General features: G+C 45.1%; 1 long non-coding RNA gene across 1 annotated transcript; it reads left to right on the forward strand.

Annotated features, from left to right (window-relative positions):
• The first annotated feature begins 12158 nt into the window (after window positions 1-12158).
• On the forward strand, window positions 12159-21450 carry LOC142406335 (uncharacterized). Its single transcript, XR_012774546.1, has 3 exons — window positions 12159-12356; window positions 16143-16256; window positions 20953-21450. It is a non-coding gene; the product is annotated as an uncharacterized LOC142406335 (long non-coding RNA).
• Window positions 21451-25521: the final 4071 nt, after the last annotated feature.

Genomic DNA, 25521 nt, shown 5'->3' on the forward strand with positions numbered 1-25521 from the left:
CTTGGTTATGCCACAGAAATGGAGTTACCCTCCCATGAAGCCATGTTACGAGTCAGTGGATTAGCAGACCTTGGAAGAGGAATGTAAGGATGCTGGAAAAGTCAACTGTCGTTTGAAACAGTTGCTTGAGATCCGAAAACTCTTCATACTGAAAAAGTTCAAGACTTAAAAGTGGCGGGCTTCATACCTCCAGCTATAGATACAGTGAAACCCCAGATGTGATGGACTCTCTGAAAAATAAAATTCTGTGGATATACTGTACTGTATGAAATTAAAGAAACTTTTTTGCATGGACACAGATTTAGCTGAACACTTAAATTATTTTCTTGGGGCTGCAACTTGCAAAAAAAAAAGAATAAATCAGCCATTTTCAACAATTTATATTATTTTTAAAAATAAATTTCACTAGTGCATGGTTTTAAAGGGAAGAGAATGCAACAGGGTGATACAAAGACACACCACGTTTATCATTCTTTAAACCAGTCATGGTCTGTATTTTTGCAGACGTATATTAAAAATAAAAAATAATTTCTAGCAAATATTTAAAATTCTGTTTATGTGACAAGAAATAAGTGTAATATATTAAATTTATTTAAATGTAAAAGGTACAAGCCTTGTAAAGTTCAACATAATGTGCAAATTGTACACTTCTTTTACCTCCTCCTTTCTCTATCTCTCCTCCCAATCGCCCTTCTTCCTTTTGCTCTTTTTCCCCCTCTACCTCCCAGGATGATCATCATATTCTAAAATGGCTACCTTTTGACTTATTACTCTCTTATGCCCCATATTTGGTTCAGGGTTGCAGATTGTTCTGCATTTCTGAATTATTTGAGAAAAATATTGTTTAAGAACTTACTTTTTTTCAAGCATGTTGAAAAGGATTTTGCAACATGGCTTGGGAGTACATTAATGTAATTCAGCATGTATTTGATAAAGAAGATATTTGAACTTTTTGCAATTTATTGTACAGTGCATGGTAACTTATTTTCATTTTTTCTCACCTTCAAATTGAATTCTACAGCAAAATACTGGAATCATGTGGCCATTGTAAGATGTCTTCAGTAAATTTGTTTTCAGCACCAGCATCTTTCATTCAAAGGTTGAACTATCATTTCTTGAAGGTTTTTGGAAAGAGGAAAAATTAAGTACCTGGTTGATTTTTAGGAAATAAATTTAAACACTTTTATTTGCACTAAACCAAATTAATTGCTACATTTCTGAGATTACAAAAGCAACAAAGGTTACTAACTCATACAGTTCTTCTGCTGTAAAGTTCAATTTTCATAAACTACATTTGTGTTGCAAGAGACATAATTAGGTAATATCAGTCTGGAAAATATCAGTCTTTGGTTCGTAAAATAGCCTTAAAGAAAGCTTATCAGTACCACTCCGACAGCTATTTGACACCATTACCAGAACCCTCACTGCAGTCAATGGATCTTCAGAACCCTGGGTTTTGTAGCAGACAGTAACTACCGTTGGGTGGTGCTGCAAGTTCAAGCTTCTCATTAAATTACATTAGTTAAAGGGAATGTAACTGGCTAACATTTAATAACAAAATGTCCTTTTTTTCTGGGTCTTTGTATGCCTTTAATACCTATTTAAGGTTTAATATTGAAACCTTGCAATAATTTTTGAAATACACATTACATTTACCTTTAAGGCCACACAGAATTATTCTGATTTTATTTGAAAATCTATTAAAGTTTCCCATTAAGAAATTGTACATGCCTCATAAGAGGGCAAAAGTAATAACAGTATCACTTAAAATGCCTTTTACTTTGTGCAATATCATATAAATCAAGATTGTGTCTTGTCTTCAGAGTTTATATAATGGATTATTGTTAAGTTAATGGACAAACTGGTAAAATTATATTTATTGAAATAATTTAGACATCTGTCTACCAGCAGCAAATAAATACTACTAACATGCAGTCTACAGTATCCCCTAGGATATTAAAGAAAAATACATAACCATTTTCCTGATACTGTGAGATGTGCTCACACATTCTTGTATGCATAGTCCTATATAAATTATTTCAAATTTTAAAATCAAGGACATGACGCATGGAAGGTTTGTACATACTTGTCATTATGCAGTATTTATTTTAAAAAAATTAATGTATTTTTTTTAATTTTCACATGTCTGCAACTCTACTTATGGTTTAGTCATGTAAATAGCACTATTCCAGTGATCACTGCTGTCTTGTACATAGTACGTTTTAAAAAGTTAAAAGGAATTACAGTTGGGGGAAAGAAAAAATGGCAGATTAGGCCTGTAATGAACACCAACTTATGTAAATCGAACTCATTCTGGTGATGGTATTTAACACTTTAAATAAAACATTTTCTTTACAGAACGTGTGTGCAGCGCTTTGTTGCTTTTCTCTGAGATGGTCAGCAGCATCCTTTAGCGGGTTTGTGGCAAATGCAGCTGATGAATAAGCAAGCTTTTCTTCTCGTAGCAGCACTGCAAATGAAATACCGTTTGTAAAATAACACGGTCACTGCCAGAGGTTTTCGGACCGTGTGTGCACACAGGCGGGGGAGCAGGGGGAGGCTGGGCCGCCTCTCCCCCAGCCAGGCGTCGGGCTCTGTGCTCCGGCCACGCTCCTGCTCTCACAGGCCGAAACGGGGGCACGGCTCCAGGGCTGGAGCTGGCTCTAAGCTGCCAACCCTGGCTGCGAGGACGTGCTCGGACTTTGGTGTAACCGGCACGCTACGTGTGCTGGGAGCGTGAGGTGCTACTGCACGGCGTGGAACGGCCGTGCCGCCCGGTTAGAATTCCAGCATTTGAAATGGGTGGCCACGCTCCAAGTGGCTGTTGGGGATGGTTGTGGAGCAAACTCCCGTCCCAGGTCCCACAGCCCCAGGTGTGGCGGGAGGGCACTGCCCGGCCTCCCCAAAACAATGCCAGTGCTGTTCCCTGCCCAGGTACAGTTCCTGCCACCGCTTAACTCGCTAGGAAAGCTGTGGCCTTAGATTTTCAGCTGTTGAACTATAATGTTAAACAGGTTGGACTGTAAAAAGAGTAAGTTTGTCAGCTTCCACCCTATCCCTGGATACCACCTAATATTAGCTGCCTTTTTTTTTATGAGCAGGGCACAAATGAGGACAGAGTACCCAGCCAGCCGTGGTAGCTGCTGGAGCTTGTGCAGCATCTGCAGCAGGGAGCAGGCAGTCGTCCAACACCCCTACGGCTATGGGATGGGGATGGGGATGGAGGCGGAGGCTTTTCTCTCTGCCTGACTCCTCAGAGGCAGCATCAGCACAGGCAGTGGTGACAGGGTAAAACTCAAGAGCTGCCACTAAGTCGGGTACCTATGCCTTGGAAATTTACTGAAGACTGAGAGGCTGGCTGGTGGTTGCACAGGAAAAATCTGTGCATTTGATCCCAGATACAAGGTGAAAGAAAAGCACTGCAGTACTGTCAGGAGATAAAATCTCCAAGAAAGCAAGTGTATTTTGGGCAGACCGCTGATGGGAACTGTGAGGAAGGAAACTCCAACTGTTTGTTGTACTGCATCTGAAGGTGGAATGCTGGGGAACCAGACCCAAGCTTCTGGCGTGTTGAACTCCTAACGTCCCAGCAGGTCGCTTTTCTCCTCTGCTAAGAGCCTTGCTGTTGCAAGGTGACAGGGCAGGCAGGTCCCTGGGTCGGAGCTGGGCTGTGACGGCGGGTGAGGCTGCCCCGTGCCCTGGAGCGCATCACCTCCAGCCCTGCTGTGGGGTGGGCAGCAGGGCAGCAACCCCCCTCCTGCCACAGCTGAACACACCAGAGCTCGTCTGCCTTTGGCACTCTAGAGAAATAAATGCAATTACACTCGGCAAGTGCTTGAGAAGGCGTGCTGGTACAGCTGTACAGGCCAAAAAAAGGCCACAATATACTACTTTTCTAAAGGGTCCTTTTCTTCTTTGAGACAGTTTCTCAAGATTGCTTGCTGTTTCCCCTCACCAACACCTTCTTGCCCACCTCCACTTAATTTCAAACAAAACAAAACTGTCGATCATTTTAATCTTAACAGCTCCACTCTACTCATGACTACTAAACATTGGTTCAGATAGTTGATTCATGCTGTTATTCTGGAGTGTTTGTGCCAATGAAAAGTGCAGTAAAACACTATGTCGTGGGGCTTTTCTGCTTCCATGCCTTTACTGCAGGTCTTTAAGGCTTAAGTAGTGAGATGCTCTTGCCATGATGAGGGTGAGTGTGGGGCCAACACGTGCTAGCCAGCACGCCATTGCATTCTCATAGATTCCCACTACTATTGAATAGCTGTTCACAACTGTATAACTAATTAAAACATAAGTGTTTTCATAAAGAAGCTTAAATACCAATGCTTTAACATGACATAAAAGTTAACAAAGCATTAGATTTCACGGCTTCCTCACAAGGTTAGGTAATGCTGTGGGGGAGTCTAGAGCAGTCCATATTTGTTTCCCTAGCTCATACCTCTGTGTAATTCTCACCTCCCTGTCACTCAGGCAGCAAAGGGCAAGCACCAGATCTATAGGTCTCACAACAATCTTCTAACTGTGACTACCCTCTCTGTCCCTTCCTCTGTAAATATGTACAGTGAGCTTTTACCAGGAGCAAGCAGCTATGCAAGAAAGAAGATGCACATTTTCCCAGGCAAGAATGGCCCACGTTTAGGACAGATTAATGGGAGCTAGCTTTAGCTGGCAAAAAATAAAGCCATATGCACTAAGACCAAAGATAAATTAGCTTCTGGAATTATTTGCTTCATACTTGCCTATTTTAGATGTCTTGTTTGGGATGGGATGAGTCACTCTGGGGAGATCAGGTTCTCTCCCTATCTCCCCATCGACCACAGAGGCAGAAAGCGATGACTGGCTTGGGTTGCACGTCTAACTTCAGAGCAGCTGAGCTTAGGAGAAGCGGACCCAGCCTCAGCGGCCATGAATAAGAACAAAGACTCCATGGTCCTTCATTAGCAAGTCCTATCTGAACTGCCTGTATAATTATCAGGTCTGAGGGCAGCAGGCAGACGATGACTGATGAGGGAGGAAATGGCTGGGAATTAATTTCGCAGATCTGACACATTGCTCTGTCAGGTCACTCCTCAGCCCAGCCCCAGGGAGAAAGAGAAGCAGCCATACTATTTAAACCACTACTATATAGCCATACTATTTAGGGTATTAATGCCCCAAAATATATTTGACATGAGGTCACACAGAAAGAAAAGAGCATCGTAGATCTGCAGAAAGTGCATGACACAGGACTGAGGAAAAGTTTATCATAAATGCCTGTCCTCTGTGACTGTTCCTGCAACCAAGAACAGTTTATTAAGTGCCTTCCAAAATGTATGTATCGCTGAAGTGGTGTCAGCATGAAGATGGAATGGGTGAGTGGCACTGGATGGCATTAGCTTTATGGACGTGGAGGCTTAGGATACCTCAACAAGGCGGGAGTGGGTTCGGCACTGGTAGACTGTTTCGAGGGCAAGACTTACGAGGAGTGGCTGAGGTCACTTGGCTTGTACAGCTTGGAGAAGAGAAGGCTGAGGGGTGACCTCATGGCAGTCTACAACTTCCTCACGGGGGGCAGCGGAGGGGGAGGTGCTGATCTCCTCTCTCTGGTGACCAGCGATAGGACACGAGGAAATGGAATGAAGCTGCGTCAGGGCAAGTTCAGACTGGGCGTTAGGAAAAGGTTCTTCACTGAGAGGGTGGTCGGTCACTGCAACAGGCTCCCCAGGGAAGTGGTCACGGCACCAAGCCTGCAGAGTTCAAGGAGCATCTGGACGATGCTCTTAGCCATATGGTTTAATTTTGGGTAGTCCTGCGAGGAGCAGGGAGTTGGTCTCAATGATCCTTATTGGTCCCTTCCTACTTGAGATATTCTACGATTCTACGATTTCTCTGGACAGCTGTTAGCAGGGCTAGTGTAAGAGCTGTTAGTCAAAGTCCTTCTGTCTAGCTGCAGTTTTGGTAAGGGAACCATCAGTGTTTTAGAGATGATATTTACAGTAAGGTGACAGCACTCACTGAAATGAAAACAAAACAAAATACCAACACTTACTAGGCCAAAACTCAGCCAGTGGGTCCTACTATGCGAATAGTGCATCTGACACATGAAGAAAAGGCCAGTACTACACTTGCCAGTGTACATCAACCTAGTTTGAATGCCAATAGCAGCCAAAATTATTATCCCCTTGATGAGAATAAAAAGCAGATTTAAGGAAGACTGAGAGGTGAAGTAGGAATGTAAAATTATCAAAGTAACAATAGGCAGATATTTTATTGAACCCCCATTTTGTTTCTGGTTAATTAGCACTTTAGCTGCAGCATTCCTGAATAGTGGCAGACAGCTGCCTTGAAGATGAGGAAGAGTCATTTATATCAGGCACCATCTCCCAGGGACCAGCACACTGCGAGTGCTGCTGCATGGGAAGCAACTCGACGAAGAAGCCTGGGGACTTTTCAAGTGCCTTCTTATGGTCTACCACACACTGGAAATGACACAAAGACAAAGATTTTCCTTCTTTAACAGTTTCTCAGCCCATATTCTGATTCCATACCAACTTCCAAGCTGTGATTTTCTGTTTCAGCATCTGAACTCAAGACCTGCTTACTCTCAGATCTGCTAACTTGGACTTTCAGAAGCCTTAGCTACCACCTGCCATGTGCCTGAGGCATCAGTGCACATATTTACACAGCCGCAGGCATGAACAAGAGTCCTCTCCTTCACTGTGTTTCAGCTGTACAAACCAACTGCCTGGAAGCCAGCAGCTCTGGCTCTCTAGGAACATCCCTGGGGTAATATGGCACTTCACCAACAGATAACTTTATTCCTCACTGGCAAAGATACAAGCTGGAGAAAAGACATGTTTGTATATATCCTGATGCACTTTGGCCATTGAAACAAAGTTGGAGCTAAGAAGACTAGATCTCAGAGTGAGCCAAGAAGTGTTTGGTAACATGAAGGGAACCAGGCCACCAAATCAGCAAAAAAACACATCTCAAATCTGTCCCCTAAACACACGAGCCAGGTGCTAGACAAGGAAATGTTGAGTGTAGACACACAGGTGACATATTCCTGCCAGCACCTTAAAAAACACTAAACCAAAAAAAACCCATTGACAGAGCTCTCAACTCTGAAAGTTTCGGTAAAATGAAAAAGAAAATAACAAAAAGAGCGTGAGAATGCCCATTTCAGATTTCTGTGAACTATCTTCTAACCAGGTTTTCTTGTTTTCATTTCATGTCGAGGTATCACTAAAGATCACGGTAGGGGCTAGTTTTCTTTAGTTACACACTTGGGTAACTAAGAACTTATTTTTATATAGTAATTGTTTTCTTCACCTGCTTAGGCACAGTTTTTCCTTCCTTGTTTTCTTTAAGAATGATCCATAAACTGAGAACAGGACTGAGCTGCCTCCCCGTGACCTTTCCACATCTAATATGTGTCTGGTTTATACTTAAAATGTGAGCAGATGCCTTAGGCAACAGATTCAGAATAATATGGCATATAGTTTTCTCCCTCCCTCAGCAGCTTTGCTTTCCTAACCAGTGTTGATTAACAAACTTCATTGTGACAGCTGGGTGTCAATGCAGTTCAGCAAGCCACACTTACAGCCCAAGATGGATACTCAGGCTGTCTTCAGACATCTAATTTAGGTGAAACTCAGAGGGCCAAAATTAAGAGTCTATTTAATTGTAGTCAGTGGAACAGACAGGAGGCCCTCCAGGGTAATTCTAATTTAGGATCCTCTGGAAAGCCATTTTGAGCACCTTTCACTGTCAGCTGCATAGGAGGCCTACAGCTTCCAAGGTAGGCCATGCAAATAGCTCCCAAAATGACAATGCCACCATCTGGATAAGACCTAAAAGAAGAATCATTGCTTATTCCCTTCAGTACTTTCTGCTCCTGGAAAATGTCTGGGAAAGTCTCTCTCCTGAGACTTGAATGAGAATGAATTTGAATGTTGTGAAGGCAAAAATGTGGAGAAGGGAAAAATTTACCCACTGAAGCTTCTCCACCCTCTCATGCGGACCTCAGGACTTCAGAAAACATCATGGCTGACCTTGGCCTTGGTGACAGACCATGGCATGAGGGTTACCTGTATTTCTGCTCTCAAACAGCTACTTGAGTTTCACTTGCAGACAAGCAAGATGCCACATCGTCCCAGTGTCCCTGCCTCGCTCCAGCCTCTGGACCTCGTTCAGTTAGGTCCCATCTGCACTGCTAAATAAAACTTGCCAGTTCCAGTTCACAGGTGCAGAGACCCAGCAGCACAGCTTGCTTTGCATCCGCACACCCAAACTCTCTTCCTTCCTCCCTTCCCTTCCCCTCCTGAAATAAGATTGCCTCTCCCCAGCTGCTGGGAACGAGGGCTGGCCTATGCTATCCCCAAAGCATTTCCTGGGAAAGCACTGCCTATCATGGGTTAAAACCATAGCAGGGGCCATGCCCGTGATGGCACAGTATGCATGGTACAAGCCAGGGCTTTAGGGTATGGCCTGTCCTTGCTTACAGATGTGGCCTGGCCACCTTTACATAGGGGGATGCAGAGCCAGATGGGAATTCAAGTGGATGAGAAAAGGATAGATCAGTCCTTTCCAAACTGGGAACACGGCACCTTTCTTGCCAAATTTGAAGCCTGTTCTTTTACTCCATGTGGTCTTAAATAAATGCTTAAGTAAGTGCAGCTCTGTTAAGGGAGAAAGGCTGAAGTCAACAAGAATTTCAGGAATAAAAAGCTTTTGTAAGACAGCCAGGTTCCCAGGCCCTGTGAGCAAAATTGGAGATTTTGGCCCCAGCCGTACAAGGGCCAATTCTCCCCTGCCCCAGGAGGGCCAAGCTACGTGGAGTTAAAAGAAACATCTGGGTGGTGTTGAAGAGCCTCAAAGTGCTGCTGCTGCTGCTGCAGGAGAGATGGGAGGTGTGGAGCTGGAGGGGCACTAGAGAGGGCTACAGCACGTACCCTGCCCCCCATCAGCAGCAGGGGTAAGAGCCAGACAGCTTGCTGAGGACTTGCATCAGGAAAAGTAAGCAACAGGATCCATTTTCCACTTTCCCAGAAGTCTGCTGTTCCGGCCAAATATTCACCTTGCTCAAACTGGTCCTACTTGTACAAGTTCGCAAAAAGAGAACAGACTCATAGGCAATTAATCACAATTAACAAGGATAACATGAATGAACCAAGCAAAGTAATTAAAGCCTGAGGAGAGGGGGAAAAAAACCTACAAAGCAATTTAATTCATTCCTCTCCATCCCTTGGCCACACCCAGGTCTTGTCTAGCTCAGCACCTGTGATATTGTCCCATAATCTTTTCAGTAGGTAAAAGAAATAAACCAGCATGCAGGTGGTTTTTCCAATAAAGAGCCATCATTGACCTCGATATCACAACTGCTCCTAACTGATTTTCGGAAGGGATGCTGTTACTTGTGTTTCAGGGCTGAAGCTGATCTCCAAGCACCAGAGACAAGGATAAGCTCTTTTGATGGGACAGATTATCCTGCTCCTATCTACCAAGGAATGTCATGTGCTTTCTTTTGAAGCATTTAGCAGGGGTACTTGTCAAACAGAGGTGAAACAAGAGGCTGGGATCCAGGATGGTGACTCCCATGATCTTCAAGGCTAGCCTTAATGTTGCTGCTGATCTGCAGTCTTTAAGGATACCAAATAACAGTGAAATGAGATGGCATAAAGATCATGTTTATGAGTCTCCAATTGACACCCTCTTTCTTTCTCAAGTTCCCTTACATCCAAATGTGGTTTTGAATTTTATTTTACTACCCTATTATTTACTGAGCACATGTATCCAGGTCGTAACTATTAATACAGCTTGAGTTGTTCAAGACAAATTCTTCTCTGAAAAAAAAAAAAAAAAGTGTTGTCTTGGGTAGAGGCCAAGAAGAAAATGGCAAATTGGAAGGAAACAGCTCAATTCATGCGGAAAAGGAAAGTTAAGGGATAAGTGCCGGCCTTGCAAGGCTCGACAATGGGCCATTGTCAAATGACACCAAATCCCATACATCATCTCCCCTGGAAGTGAACAAAATTGAATTTGTTTTAAGAACTATTACCCAAAGCTCGGCAGGGGGAGAAGAAGCTGGAAGAAGCTGCGATGAATTCGTCTCCCACTGAGCCTTTGCTGGAACTTTCTTTTGTTGGGAGAGGAGCTCAAGTCAGCCTCAGAGGAACCGCTTACTGGGAATATGAAACCACACAGATCCCTTGAGATCTTCAGGGATGATGGGCACGGCTGAGTTAGATGGTGATCAGCATGTACCAGGGCTGGGTTTTTTAGAAGTGTTTAGATGTCTCACTAAAAATGAAAATGCAGGTACCAATAATGACTAGTGAAATGGTGGTGAGGAGCAGCTGGAAGGACTCCTAGGCTTTTGAGTGATATGGAGGCACCATGAGCTGTGGGACAAGACCTGCCCTCTAATTATTGCTCCAGCCAGCACTGAATTATGTTATACCCAGCAAACCCTTTCAGTGCAGTGTCTGAGAAGTGCCCTCTGCCAAATGCTCCACTCCTCTGGCAGACTGGGACTCCCCAGGACAGGTAAATAAAACTACCCATTGGTATCAGCATAAAAGAGGCACATTATCTCCCTCTGATGGGTGTTCCTGTGAGAAAGGACTGTTCCATCTTTTGCATCTAGTGACACCGGACAGATTTTGAGGCCATTGATCCCCATTAGAGGTTGGGCTCTCCTCCTGCCCTGGCACCAGGCTCTATTCCCTGCTGCATGGGTTGCATAAATGCCTAATCTGGGGTTATGCATGCCCCATGTGTTACAACATCTACTTTACCACCACCTCCCCTAGCTCCCTGCAGTGTGTTTCACAGTGCCTTCACCTAGGATTTTCCCTCTCCCTTGGTACTAAAGCTTGAGGGTGCTCTGCCATCTGGCAGGTCTCTAGGGATAGGACTCATCTCACCTAATTTCAGTGGTCAGCCAGGTGGACTTGTGTATCTGAGTGGTTCGTTTTGGTCTCCTTGTATAGACAGTGGAAATGGTACTTTTAGAACCCAATTTATCTGACATTTTAGATGTCTCCTTTAAGATGGAAATGGATCATAGCTTAGCTGTACCTATTCTCATCACTGACTAGAAAGGGAATAGTTCAGATGTACATTTAGTAAACTGAATCCTATTAATTGAGTCTTGCTATTGACTCAGATGGGCTTTTGACCGAAGCCTCCTACATGACTCCAGCACAGAAGAGGCACTGCTGTGGCATCCAGTCGGAGGCTGCTGGAGACAAGATTGAGTGCTGTGGGACGGCAGCTGAAATAACCTCAGTGGTTGCAGGGCAAGAGGTGCCTTGAGCTAACCCAGCAGAGATGGCAAAGACATCTCTGGATATGTCTGAAATTGTAAGGGTTCAGGAGTTGTTTCTGGGGTGCAGAGTGAGAGCCCTCTCTCAAAGACAGACTGCTGCAGCCTTTCTTCTCTCAGATAGCTAATTCTGCCCCAGGCTGTTTTTTAAATGCTTGTCGAGGCAGCTGTATTGCTCAGTCTTTTACCTACCGCATGAGCATCAGATGCTGGAGAGTGAGCTTGAGTTTCCCCTTACTCCTGAAAGACTTCACACCCAAATCTGTTGCCGAGCAGGAAAGGGCCCCCAAGAGCCAGCTCTGAGGCATGTGATGGAAAAGGGACTTTCCCAGCCTCTGTGAAACTGCATGGCTGTGGAGCCAAGGCAGAGATGGACAGACGTGTGGGAGTGCTGGTTGAGCTGAGGTGTTAGACATGCCTGGGTTCTGGTCCTGGATCTGAAGAACCTCTCTGTATTTTTTATTTCAACAGCTGCTGAATAAAATACACATCAACATCCCTGGGTAGAGACTGCCCACCTCTCACAGACCACCCCACTCACAACATGGAAACAGGCTTCAACTCCTTTATTTTCCTCTGATGCAGACCAAACCCCGTGTCTCCACCACGCTTTCTACAAGTGACATGGCCTTCACACATAAGCATCCTATATCTGTTGTCTGAAATAACACGTCTTCTTTTAATCTCCCTAAATCTTCCAATTTCTTCTTTCTTTTACTATCAACTATTGTTTTAATTCTAAAATCATACAATTTTATCCCTCTGATGCATGTTCACTCCAGCTGGAGAGAAGTTATCAGTTAGTGATGCAGCTAACCCACAGACATGGTGGTGCTCACTGGGAGTCTTTCAAGTCTGCATGTTGTACTAAAAGATATCCTCCAGCATGAGAGGAGACCGGTGGCTTCATAAAGGAATTTCAGAGAGGGGTTCTATGGCCTAAATATGGCCAATCCTTTCTCACATTCAGCTCTTTAACTTTGTACTCAGAGGAAGAGGGAATGATCATGGCATCCAAACCAGATTTGTGCAGGTATGTTGGTAAACAACGAAGATAATTGTTGCCTTGGAGAGTGGATTTGTGCAGGTTTATATTTATTATTATATATATTATATCTAAAGCTGCTGAAATTAAGCCATATGCCATTATTTCTACCTGTGCTCCTCTGCCTGGCCATCTCCTGGCTCTGCTACTAACCTTCAGTTGAACTGACTATTATTTAACTTGTACCTTATTTTGAACCCTAGCTTGTAGAAAAGATAGTGCCTAAAGAAAGGAAGTTAGCCTCTGTGGTTTCAACACATGCTGAGAACACAGAAAAATAGAAATTGTACTATCATTTTAAAAATAATTTATTGTTTAAACCTGAGGAGCCCACCCTGGAGATGTCTGGCTCAGATCCTTATTGCATCAAAGTCAACAACAAAATTCCTGTTGACTGATGCAGTTAAAATTGTACCCGATGGACTTCTGTCCATCGACTTTTAAGGATTTGTCACTTGGGAATGGAAAAAAGTATCCAAAGTTGTTTTTTTAATATGGTGACTATTAAGATGAGCAACACAAAAGGACACTTTCTTGAATGTTTTCCCTCTAGTAAAACTCTCGTTCTGTTAAAACTTATCTTTAAGGTTTAGCAGAGAAAGGAGAGCAGGACTTGGTGCCAGTTAGGGTGAGTAGAGGAGGGGCCAGATTCAGTAGTGGTGTAACATCAGTTTGCTGGCTCTGCTCCAGAGTACGAAGAGCAGCCCTTACATATGCTTTTGGTTTAGGGCAGTGCACTGTAGAGCACTTCCATAAAAGTTTTATTACCTGCTATTAAACCAGCGTTGACAACAGCTGTTGAGTGTAATGTATTATCTATACTAAAACGCTGGATTTCTCCAGAATTTAACAAAGGTAAACAAAGCATTACGCTGAGAGGGGCAGACAATTCCAGGCTGGCTGAGGATGAGGCCACCGAAAGAAGCAGTCAGCTGAGGGTGACTGATGGGGAGGAAGATCTGCAGCCTCTGCTCTGAGTCACTGGGGGCCCTGCAGAGCCCCAGGAAACCGGTGGTAGATAACAGGCTTGCCTTGCACGCTGAAGAGTGGCAGAAAACCAAAACGTAAAAGGTTTTATCTCCACTAAAGCCTCCCATTTCCTACGTTAAAAGGTTTGCTCCCTACAATAAATTTCAATTTTAATGGTGCTCTGAATCTTTTTGCTTTCCCTGGCCCAGGAAAGGGAAAGTGGAGAGTTATCAGTACAGTTTGTTCCCTGCTAATTGGTTCTGAGGGCTCTGCCTCACCTGTGGAGAAAGGGTTTAGGTTCTCCTTCTCATCCTTGCAGAAAATAGTGGTTTTGTACTGGAGGTTTTTAATTTATTCCACTGCAGATCACAGCATACTCAAAGAAAAAAAAAAAAAAGAGCTCTACATTAAATGCTTGTGCTAAGTGTTATTGGCACACGACAGCAGATCCGCAGGCTGGCAGCAGCATCTCCTGCCAGCACGCGCGCGGCCCTTGCCTGCTTGGCTGCGGGTCCATGGCAGCCTCAGCAGTCACACTCCCAGGCACATGATGTGCAGGACGGAGATGAACTTCAGGTTGGATTATTTCACTCTTCAAGTGCAAGGCTCCGTGGAAAGCACGGCTGCAACCAAACACTCAGCCATCACAGCGCTTCTCTGAAAAGCCTTTTGAACTGCGTTACATCCACTGCTTTTTTCCAGCTAGAACGGAGCATTATTTAGTGATGGGCTTTTATGCCTCTCTCTGCATTTTTTCTATTCTACCTTTCCCTGATGTTCAGAATTATATTTATGCATCTACTGTATTTGACAGACAGAAGTCAGACATATACATACAGAGGCACAGTGAAGACGGCAGTGTATGGGTAGGCTATGGAGTGAAATTAATCATTCAATGGGTCCTGACACCCTCTCTTCCATCCTCGGCTCTGATGGCACTTTTCCCTTCAGTAGATATAAGGTGCATCACTGTCCCACTTAGCCTTGTTATGTGACCACTAGACTACATGGTTTTATATTTTGACCTTTTTCGTGGAAGAGAATCCCGTATTAACATTTTTAAAAGAATGAATACTTATAAATGAGGCTCATGAAATCGTGAGAGTAACAGAAAGAGAGGGAAGACAAACAAGAGAAACTTTTGCAGTCTGCTCAGGCTGCATTACTTTCTGCTCAGTGATCTGTCTCACACACAGAGAAAGCTAAATCCTAAGATCCAGAAACCACTGATGTTAAGACGGTGCAGTTGTTTCACAAGCACTGACATCTGCTAATTGCAACAACCAATTTCACTTCTCAGCAGCGTCTCCCTGGCCTATGAGGCAAGAGCAATGGTGTACAACACGTATGCAGTACTGGACTGGATTTCAGCTCTGGTTTTAACTTCCAAGGGTTTGGGGATCAAAAACCTCAGAAATGCAGTCATAGTATGGACATTCAATGTTTAACATGTTTCAGACTGATAAATATCCGGGCTATAACATCAGTGGCTGCTTGGCTGAAATTGCCTCAAAGCTTTGCTCAAAAGGCAAATGGCAAATCACTACTTTCATCACTGAAAATTGCATGAGTATTTCTACTGACTATGCAAGCAGTTTTGGTCCCTTTGTCATCTTGTTTAGATAACTAAAACTGATTTCACAAACTCTTCTCTCAGCAAACACTGAACTGAAGTTGCTGGAGACAAACTTAGGACTGGCTTGATAGCCCTGGGCAGTAAAGTCTTCCTTTTAACCACTAAAGCAGTAGTAATGCAAGCATCCCCACACTGCCTCCGGATGCTGATAGACTTTACACCACTTATGCTATTTCCAGAAAACATATCAGGAGCAGTCTTGCACTAAAAGCTTGGCTCTGGACCTCCCGAATACAACAGAAATCAATAGGACTGTTTGTGGCTATTGGGACTTTTTTAGGAACTGGATACATTTGTGAATTTTTAAGGCTGAGACATGAAACATAAGATTTTCAGATGCTATACAGTAGCCATATAAAATATTGCCCACGTATTTCCTTAGTGCCAAGAATATCTTTTATAATGTTAATAAAATTAATAGCAAGTCAGAAAGTATAAACATTTACTGAAGGAATCGAAGCTCTGTGTTAAGAGGGAGGGATAACTGGTTCAGTTTTCTGTAAATGGAGAAGTAATTCTGTGTGGATAGACCATGAGTGGTTTCAGAGGTTTCTAACGGGATTGATGTGGTGCCTGTAACTGGAAGGACTGTACTCAGTGACCCTTTCTGGGATGCCTGCCTTTCACAGACTCCTTGTGAAATCACAGAATAGTCACTGAAGTCATATCTAAGTACACTAAACACATTCCTCAGTTCCCAAATTAGAGAAATAATAATAATAATAATAATAATAATAATAATAATAATACTGTCACACCTCAGAGCACAGAGCATTTCTGTGTACCTCATTTTCGTGCTTAGAGAGTGCTTCCCAAAAACAGAATCCAATTAAAAATTGTTATACACAATTTTATTCTTTTCTACCCCTTTTCCCGCTCACCCTTCCGCTGCTTCAATGGGTCCTAAGGCTGGTGGTTGCATTCTGGTGTTGGTGGGGGAGTATCCACCAACTGGAGTGCCTCTCTGGACGAATATGTTCATGTTGATGGTTTCCTCTTCCTCTCTCCAAGATCCACCTGGGGTCATCCTTTGCTAACACACTCTTGCACCTTTGTTCTTTCTTCACCGGTCTGCAGCTCCATGTTGTATCCAAATTGACTGCAAATGGTGCCCTTTACATATGTTAGGTACTACTTCTTGTTCTCTTTGTTACCCCCGTTTTCTCCAGTGACAGCCAGGTCTCCGGTGACAGCCTGCACCCCATCTCTTACCACCCCTTGCCCGTGCTCCTCTACGCTGCATCCTGTGTCCCTGCTTCTCAAGACCTCTGCTGCCGCACCAGGTCTGTATTTCTCTGCACTGCATCCTAGTGTTGGGGTGGTAGATATCTCATTCAGGGCAGAATAACTGCTTGTTACTGCCTGGTATCCACCTAAAGCTAGGGCTGTGTCACACGAAGTAAGATATTAGCCATGGGCATCTGAACAATTAGAGAACTTGCTGTCACAGCTAAGCCAAGTAAACCAGAGCTGCAGGCAGGTCAGGCAGAGTTCAGACAGGGCAAGCCTGACCAGCCTCAGTCCTGAGGCCTTGCAGACTCGTATCAAAGCTTACAGCCTGTTACTAGTGCTAGCAATACTGTAGTACAGGGCTGCACGGCTACACAGTCCCTTCATGTCCCAGTGCTGTGGTCTGGGGATGTGCTGCCTGTGTCAGTGAAAGCAGAGCAAAAGCAAAAGCAACAGCAGAAGCAGATGTGACTTTTTTTTCCTGTTAAGACAATGTGTGACCAACATTATGTTCAGAAACTGCCTCTGCTGTAAATATTGAAGACCAAAATGATGCTGGGAAAAAGAATCATGTGAAGGCTCTGGAATGACTCCACAAAACCTGGAGGCAAATGCCTCCATAACCTAAAGGGAGCAGATGATAACTTGGAAAAAACACCTCAAGCACCACAGCCTACAAAGTCCTGAGGCACCAGGTCTTCAGTTTACAGGAGTCTGCTCTGCAACCTCTCCTCCCATGTTTATAAATCATGATTTCCAGCTTTGCTAAGTCAGCCGTGAAAACAAAAGATGCTATAAAACAAACTGGAGGAAGATTAGGAAAATGGTTCCTCCAAAACATAGCTCTGAGGAGCCTAAAGCCACAGTTTATCTCCCACACCCACATTTTACGTAAAATGTGTCTGGCTTAAGGAATTGCTTTTACCAGCCTCCCCCAGGGCTGTGAGAGCACCCTGTGCTTGGCAGCGTGGTGGTGGTAGACAGGCGCTGGCACGCAGGAGGCTTCCGCGGCAGCAGGAGGTGACTGGCGGGGCTGGAAGCTCTCCTTCATGCTGGTGGGAAGGTTTCTGAGTAACACAGAGTTTCGTGCTGTAGGCTGGGGGCAGCCTCTTGTAGTCCTGGGTATTATACATTTACATAACAAAAATAAAGGAATGTAATAGCTGAATACATGATATCCTGGTTTTAATAGGAAGGAAAACCACAGCTATGTTGTGCAGCCAAACATGTTCTGCAGCCAGACCAAAAATGTGAAGATTGCCTCTCTGAGCCAGCTATTGTGTTTTAAAGCAAGGGGATAAAGATTTACAATCCCCACCCTGATCTGTGAAAGCTTGTCTTCCTACAGTGTCAGGGTCAGATGAAATGCAACACTTCCATAACTGGTGTTTCTCTATAGACCATGAGAAACATTTGAAACCAAGTACTTGTCGCTGTAATGTTTGCCATACCCTACCTTTGACTCATCCGAGACAGATCTGTATCTCCCACCACAGTAGTCATAGCTATCAGCAGAGACATTTTTTAAGTTCCTCTCATTGTGTTATTTGTCAGACACAACCATTACAGGATCATTAGCAGATAAATGCTACTCAAAATCATGTTCTGATGCTACTAGAAGGGCTTGCTTCAACTTTTACCTATAACCTTGTATTTTCATGTTTGTTTACCTGAGGAACTGTGCTATACAGACCTTACTCAGTTCCATTTAAACTTAAAGCTAATTTTTTCTTATAAGTTAAAGGGAGGAAAATGAGCCCTGAAGAGGCCCTATAAAAACCTGAGCAGAGACCTGAGAAAAGGACTGGCAGAGAGAGCTCATATGAGCAATCTGCAAATTCCTTTCTGTAATTATTTTGGTATCAGGAAAAGATGAGTCAGCTTCTTGTTCACACAGTCAGCATGTGACCCTTTGGAATGATAACAGGTCATTTTTACCCACTCTATATTGGGTATGATATTGGATTTGAACAATCCCTTGTTCCTCAAAGTGAAGCATATAAATCTGTGTGGGATTTCAGGTCAAGTTAGGCTGAGCTGTGTCATACTGCCAATGAACGTAAGCTGCAGTATGCCCAGGACTAGCTCTCATTAGTTCTCTGATCCAGTAACCACCCAGTTGTGTGGATCCAGGGCTGGCAGAAGGTGGAGTTGGGAACACATGGGCACAGGGTAAGGGTGGGGAGGAACCACCTCCCCCGGCCCCAGCTTGGACCCAGGCTGCAGAGCTGCACCCTCAGGGCAGGTCTGCCCTGGGATTTCAGTTCTGTGCCAGGGACCTGCGCTGGCTCCAAGCACCATGCTTTGGAGCTGCCCAGCTGGGGCAGCTCGCACGTATCTCCTTAGCAATAGAGCAGAGCCTTGGTGCACGTGTAGCCTTAGTCTCTGTTAACTGCCTCTACAAACATCGAATCCCCCATCATGCGACTGCTAACAGTTATTCTCACTGATCACAGGTGTCAGTCAGGTGTTAAGCAGTAAAGCTGCATTGGCATCTGAAGATTTAGTTAAGCCTGCCCACTACTGCCTAAGTCCTACCTAGATCCACAAACTAGGTGATCCTCTGCCTACATTGGCAGACGGGCACAAACTAAGAAGCATTTTCAGAATATGCTACCCATACTGTTAAGTGTCCTCTATTCTGTGTGTAACAATCAGATATTCACTGGCTGGAGAGAAGCACCAGGCCAGGGCACTGCTACACAGCTGTGGAGACCCATGCTCTAGGCACTGCTTCCACAAATCCTGGAGTTACTTGTGCCTCTGCCTCTACGCTTACTTAATTGTTCCCATGCACAGCTTCAACCTCACAACACACACAATTGCTTGTTCTGTGCTTTGTAGCAACACATGCTTACACATCTGTAGGTCCTATTGCCTAGAGCTAAGTCCGGAGAGCAGATGGTCTCCAGCTGTATCATTGTGTGCTCTGGTTTCATCCATCTTTCCTGAACTGAACCATGCCTGTTGGAGTGGGGTGTCTCAGGGCAGGCAGGAGGCTGGCAGGAAAACTGAGCAACAGAGCAGAAAAGCAGCACTGTCAATGCAGGATACAACCTTTTCCCGCTGAGAACCGCTGCACCAGTCCTAAGCGTGGAGTTAGACATAGCATTCCCCTGAAGGGGTGGGTTTGCTTGTGGTTTTGAAGGTGAGCCATTCTGGCCACTGGGCTATGTAAGAAACGTGGTGGGAACTCTGCTGTCCCGGGCAATTGTGTCTTCCTGGCAGAGGAAGATGCAGCCTTGCATTGCTTGTCTCCATGTGAAGAGGCTGGTGTGATTAAGGAGTCACTTATTGTTCATACCGAGCAACCTCACTGGTGCACGACTGATTTACGCCGCTATGTCTGCTGTGCCTCACACATAGAAAGCATGAGTTTAAGCACTTTAGTAAGCTCTGTTAAAAAATAGGCCATAGTATCTGACCTGACATTTCTATCATCATTTTCTATACTTAGTCCTCGTGTGAAATTCATTGATTATAACAGACTTAGGATCAGGTGCTGTGAACGTGAAATCCACACTGAATTTAGAAACCCATGGACATGATCCATTGATTTTGGTGATATTTGCTCTGATAGGGTGCAGTGTGTTCTCTGCTTGTAGTCGAAGAAAGAAGAAACTGCCATTACAATGCTCAGGCAGCACGTCAAGTGCACGCTAGGAATTTCGCCCGCTCTCAGACAAGACCTGAAACAGAAACCAGCCACATCATCTCTGGCTTTGATATGGCATCACAATGAACCCAGCTTGGGACCCTTGGTAGTTCAGAAGATACTTTTGGATCACTCCTGGCTGGCTGCTGTTATAACCTGCAGTCATTGTGCATCCTGCAGCCGGAGTCATTACAGCTTCTTCTGTGTGCGAGGAACTTCCACTTTCTAGGCGGGTGCGCCACTGTCGGAGCCTTAGCCTGACCCTGAGGTTTTGCAATGCTCAGTGGCTCATACATATTCAAGGCAAAAAACCACCAACCCTTTGTCCTTGGTTTGGTAAGTTTAGTCATTCCTGTACGTACAGCTTCAGTAACACAAGTGCTTTATGACAAGAATAGTCAGAGTCTGAGGAATTTTTCTTAGTAATAGTACAGAACACGTATTTATAGAATAACTTGTAGAGGAAGGTGCCGTTTCAGTTAGCAATAACCATGTTTGCAATTTATTAATTTAAAATGCACTGAAAAACTGGAATTGTTGATGTTCCCAGACGTGTTAAGGTGGCACTGAAAGAAGACAGAGAAGGAAGCACAGAGCATCATAAAGTTACAACTTTACTAAAACTGTGCATTACAAACCTGGAAAATGGTATTTGGATTGTACCTTGAAATGAACTAACTTGAAATATCCTTAAAACATCCAAACATCCTTACCTCTGCCCTGCAGAGATGAAATCCCAGAGCCATCCCATTTGTCTTGAGAGGGTGCTGGCATCAGCACATTCAGCATAGAGAGGGAAGAAAAAGGAGAGATAAAGAAATCATGACTCTGAAGAAGCAACTGGTTATTTTTCCTCCTTCTGTCTTCCCTGGGCACAAGTGCCTACCTGCAGCCCTAAGACACTTCTGTGGGACTGAGTTTTGCACAGCCACATTCTTTGGATAGGAATGACTGGCTTACATTTCTTTCCCTAAAAAGTGAGCCAGAAAGAAGCCATTGTGTCTACCTTCTGCCCAGTGGCCCAGCGGAGGGAGGCTTTGTTTCAGTTCCTTGCACTAAGGTGATTTAAAGTAATTTTTCCTTTTCTTCCCCAGAAAATGCCTTCAGCACCGGGCAACTCAGGGAAGGGCTGAGGAGCGAAGGAGAAGCAATACGTTCTGGTGCCCTGAGGCCAGACCATTACAGCCACGGCAGTAAGAGCATCGCACCTGCAGGATTTGGACACTGTTGTCAGCATGTGCCAGACGCTCAGCGCACCCCAAAAGCAGGCAGGCCTCTGAGATGACTTTGCTGGGGCATACTTAACCCGTGCTTAGCTGCAGCTCCTCGTAGATCTGCTTCTGCTCATGCAGCTGCTGGTTCCCACCCTCCCCGATGTGGATACAACTATTTGGGCAGAAACATAGCTCCGCTGAAAAAATAAACCCTTTTCTGTTACGTGTTATTTTCAGCCCAGATCAGTTCCCTGTTCATCACCTGGACTCCCAAGTGTGATGTCCTCACTTGGGAGTGAAGGGTGGGAATCACAGGAAAAGGAAGGAGAGAGTAGCATCATCTGGTGTCCTGTATTTTCCTCCAAAAGCATGGAGACCAAGGGATGGATTCACTTGACCCAAGGGATCACCTAGATTCCCTTTACAGCAGATGGAAGGACACAAGCAGCTGCGCCATATGACCCATTTAATCCTAAAGCAGTCAGGACAAGTTGTGCCCCACATGTGCACGTTGTCCATAAAAAGAATTGCGAGTGGCAAGCGCACATGCAGAGATGTAAAAGCAGATGAGGCCAGTCACACTCCTACAGCCTCTCAGGACTTGAAGGCGGTACTGGAAGGGCTCTTGGGACCACAGGTTTGTAAGGTCCATCTAATTGCTCTGAGGTGCCAAAGTGATTTTGAATGTCGCCCTTATTTTTTTCTTGACCAAATAGATTAAAAGGATTTTCATGCACCACCGCAGGCTGGGAGCCAACTGGCTGGGAAGCAACTTTGCAGAGAAAGTCCTGGGAATGTGGACAAGAGGTTGACCATGAGCCAGCAGTGTGGCCTTGCGGCAGGGAAGCCAATGTATCCTGGGCTGTATTAGGCTTAGTGTTGCCAGCAGTTCGAGGGAGGTGATCCTTCCCCTCTGCTCAGCACTGGTGAGACCCATCTGGAGCACTGTGCCCAGTACAAGAGAGACAAGGACATACTGGAGCAAGCCCAGTGAAGGGTCACAGAGATGATTAAGGGACTGGAGCATCTGTCATATGAAGAGAGGCTGAGAGAGCTGGGGATGTTCAGGTTAAAGAAGAGGTGGCTCAGGGGGATCTCATCAGTGTGCGTAAATACCTGATGGGGTGTGGGTGTAAAGAAGAGGAGCCAGACTCTTCTCGGTGGTGCCCAGTGCAGGGACAAGAGGCAACGGGGGCACACTGAAATAAAGTAAATCCAATTTCAACATAAGAAAAAAATATTTTTACTGTTCAGTGGGTCAAACAGTGGAGCAGGTTGCCCAGAGAGGTTGTGGAGTCTCCATCCTTGGAGCAACCCTGAGCAACCTGCTGTAGCTGACCCTGCTCTGAGCGGAGGGCTGGACTAAGTGATATTGTCGTGGTTTAACCCCATCTGGCAACTAAGCCCCACACAGCTGCTCGCTCACTCCCCTCCTGGTGGGGTGGGGGAGAGAATTAGAAGTGTAAAAGTGAGAAAACTTGTGGGCTGAGATAAAGACAGTTTAAGAGGTAAAGCAAAAGCCGTGCACACAAGCAAAGCAAAACCAGGAATTCATTCACTGCTTCCCATGGGCAGGCAGGTGCTCAGCCATCTCCAGGAAAGCAGGGCTCCATCACGCATTAACGGTTACTTGGGAAGTACCAGGGTTACTTGTCTTGGGAAGACAAACACCATCACTCCAAACATCCCCCCTTCCTTCTTATTCCCCCAGCTTTATATGCTGAGCCTGATGCCATATGGTCTGGAATATCCCTTTGGTCAGTCGGGGTCAGCTGTCCCAGCTGTGTCCCCTCCCAGCTTCTTGTGCACCTGGCAGAGCATGGGAAGCTGAAAAGGCCTTGATTTAGTATAAGCACTACTTAGCAACAATTAAAATACCTCTGTATTATCAACACTTTCAGCACAAATCCAAAACATAACCCTATACTAGCTACTATAAAGAAAATTAACTCTATCCTAGCCAAAACCAGCACAGATATCCAGAGGTGTCTGCCAGCCTCAAGTACTCTTTGATTCTGTGATTTTTTAAAGACCTGGCTTTAAAATATTTTTCCTTCACGTTGTCATTGCTGGGAAGCATTAAGCTTTTGTGGCTGTCTCAGTGATACATCAGCAACAGTCAACATGGTTCACTTCAGTTAGTTAGCTCAACTTTGAATTTTCTGGGCTCAGAATAGGTGATTTGGGGTATGTGTTTCATTCTTACCCTTATCTTGTTGATGAGCAGCTTTATCTCCATTTTAATATACATTTGTCTAGAAATATCTTTGGGCTTTAAAAGTTAGCAAAGAGTTCATAAATAAACACTGAACAACATCCCTTGCTATTTTTAATATTTTGCTGTTATGGAGTCTGGTGGTAAAACCACTCAAATTTTTTCAACTTTTAAGGAGAGGTTCAGAACAGACCAAAGCAGTCAGAGCACACTGGCCAGCAAAACCATGTTTGCATTGCCAGAGCAGCACAAAACCAGCCAAGCCTTACTTGTCTTTACTTCCCAAATGTCTCATTTCCTTAGCACACTCTGTTATAAAGACCAGTATTTTGTGAGGGGCAGAATAGTTCTAGTTCCTTTTGTTCACGTGTCCCTGGTTCGTTACAGGAAATACAAGCACTACAGGTCAGTGGTAACAGGTGTCAGTCAGACAGGAGAAAACTCCTAGCTGTCAACTACAATGTCATATAAGATAATCAATGAAATAGTCATCGTTTAGGGTGTTTACAATGTAATGTTTTTCTAAACGTAGCTGATGCATAAGATTACTCTGACTTTAAACTACAGCTAAAGTTTGGGTGATCTGTGTTTTTGTGCTACCGGACTCATTTGAGACACATTCAAAACAAGGAATGGACACGTGATGAAGCTCCCAAAGGCTCTAGGGTTGACATGAAAAATGGATGAACAGACCCACATGGCAGTTCTTAGAAAACTCAAGAAGTAAGAGCTGGCAGAGCATGTGCTCTATTTTCCAAACATTAAGTCCTTCAAGTATCGAAGTTAGGATGTGACAGACTGAATGGATAGACAGCTAGATGGGTAAAAAACAGATTGGGGGGGTCAGGCTCAGAGGGCAGTGGTTAATGGACCATAATCCACTTGGATGCTGCAGAAGTAGAGTGCAGGGGTCTATCCTGGAACCTGTCCACTTAAACATCTTTACTGATGACCTGGAGGAGGTGGTGGAATCTGCTCTCATCAAGTTTGCATACAGCATTGAACTGGGGGGGGGAATCAGCCAGTATGTTCAAGGGCTACGCTGCCATTCAGAGGCACTTAGCGAGGCTGGAGGAATGGGCCAAAAGGACAAATTCAGCAAAGGCAAATGCAAAGTCCTGTGCCTGGGGAGGAATAGTAGAATCGTGAGATAACAGGATAATTCAGGTTAGATGGGACCTCAGTAGGGCTCTCGTCCAGCTTCCTGCTGGGGAGGGGACTTGGGAGGGGTACGGACATCAGCGTCCAGGTAATGATATGGCCTGGTGAGGCGGGCCAGGATGGGAGGCTCTTCAGTTTGACACAACACATGTTTGAGAAACCACTCACCTTTTATGAGATTCAAGTTCTGAAATGCAAACGGTGGTGAAATTTTAACCCACAGGATTACTGCAAAAGACTACTTGGCAGAATTTATTACATTTAATAGTTTGCTATAGGACTAGCTCCTGGCTTTGGTGTAAAACAGGAGCATCTGAAACCCTGTACGACAGTAGGAGTCTCGTGGTGGTGTTTTTAAGAGATAGTGCATACCAGCCACTCTAAATAATCTGTTGCGTTATTCCATGCTGACTCCTGATATTAAGTCGGGAAGCGCCTCGGAAAGGCATTTCCAGGGCTGCAGAAGCAGGCAGCTGCCTGGCATGGGGCACGGGCTCTGCCAGGCTTGGGCTGGCACAGCATGGGGCTGGCAGCTCAGGGAGCTCAGGGTGGTGGCAGGCTGCCCGCAGGGATGTGGGTGCTGCCAGCCCAAACCCAGGCTGGCTTTTCATCGGGGATCAGCCAAGACTGCAGGCTGGCAGCGGAGGTGGCAGCCCTGGGGTCCCCAAGGGAGAAGTGGGGAAAGCAAAATGCCGTGGGGAGGGAGCAGGGGCTTGGAGGGCGCGGAGCTGGAGGATGGCCATGAGGAGAGCTCGGCGGGTGTCTGCCCTTCCAGAGCCCCACGGGAGTCCGTCAGCAGAGCGTGAGCGCAGGAGCTGTGTGCCTGTCTGTGTCCCAGTGAGCTGGCAGGGACGGAGGAGCACCGCAGGGCTTTCCGGCAGCCACGGGCAGCTCTGCAGGAGGCTCCCCGCCACCGGGCAGCTATCGCTGCCCTGAGTCCCACAGTACCGCTGGGATCCAGGTCTGTCCTGCGCCCTCCATGGACCCAAAGGGTGCAAACTGTCTGTACCGTAACTTTTACCTGCACAGGGACTTGCTGTAAGTTGATGGACTTGGACTGACTTCAGAGTTTC

The sequence above is a fragment of the Mycteria americana genome, chromosome 2 (genome assembly GCF_035582795.1).
Source record: "Mycteria americana isolate JAX WOST 10 ecotype Jacksonville Zoo and Gardens chromosome 2, USCA_MyAme_1.0, whole genome shotgun sequence".
NCBI lineage: Eukaryota > Metazoa > Chordata > Aves > Ciconiiformes > Ciconiidae > Mycteria > Mycteria americana.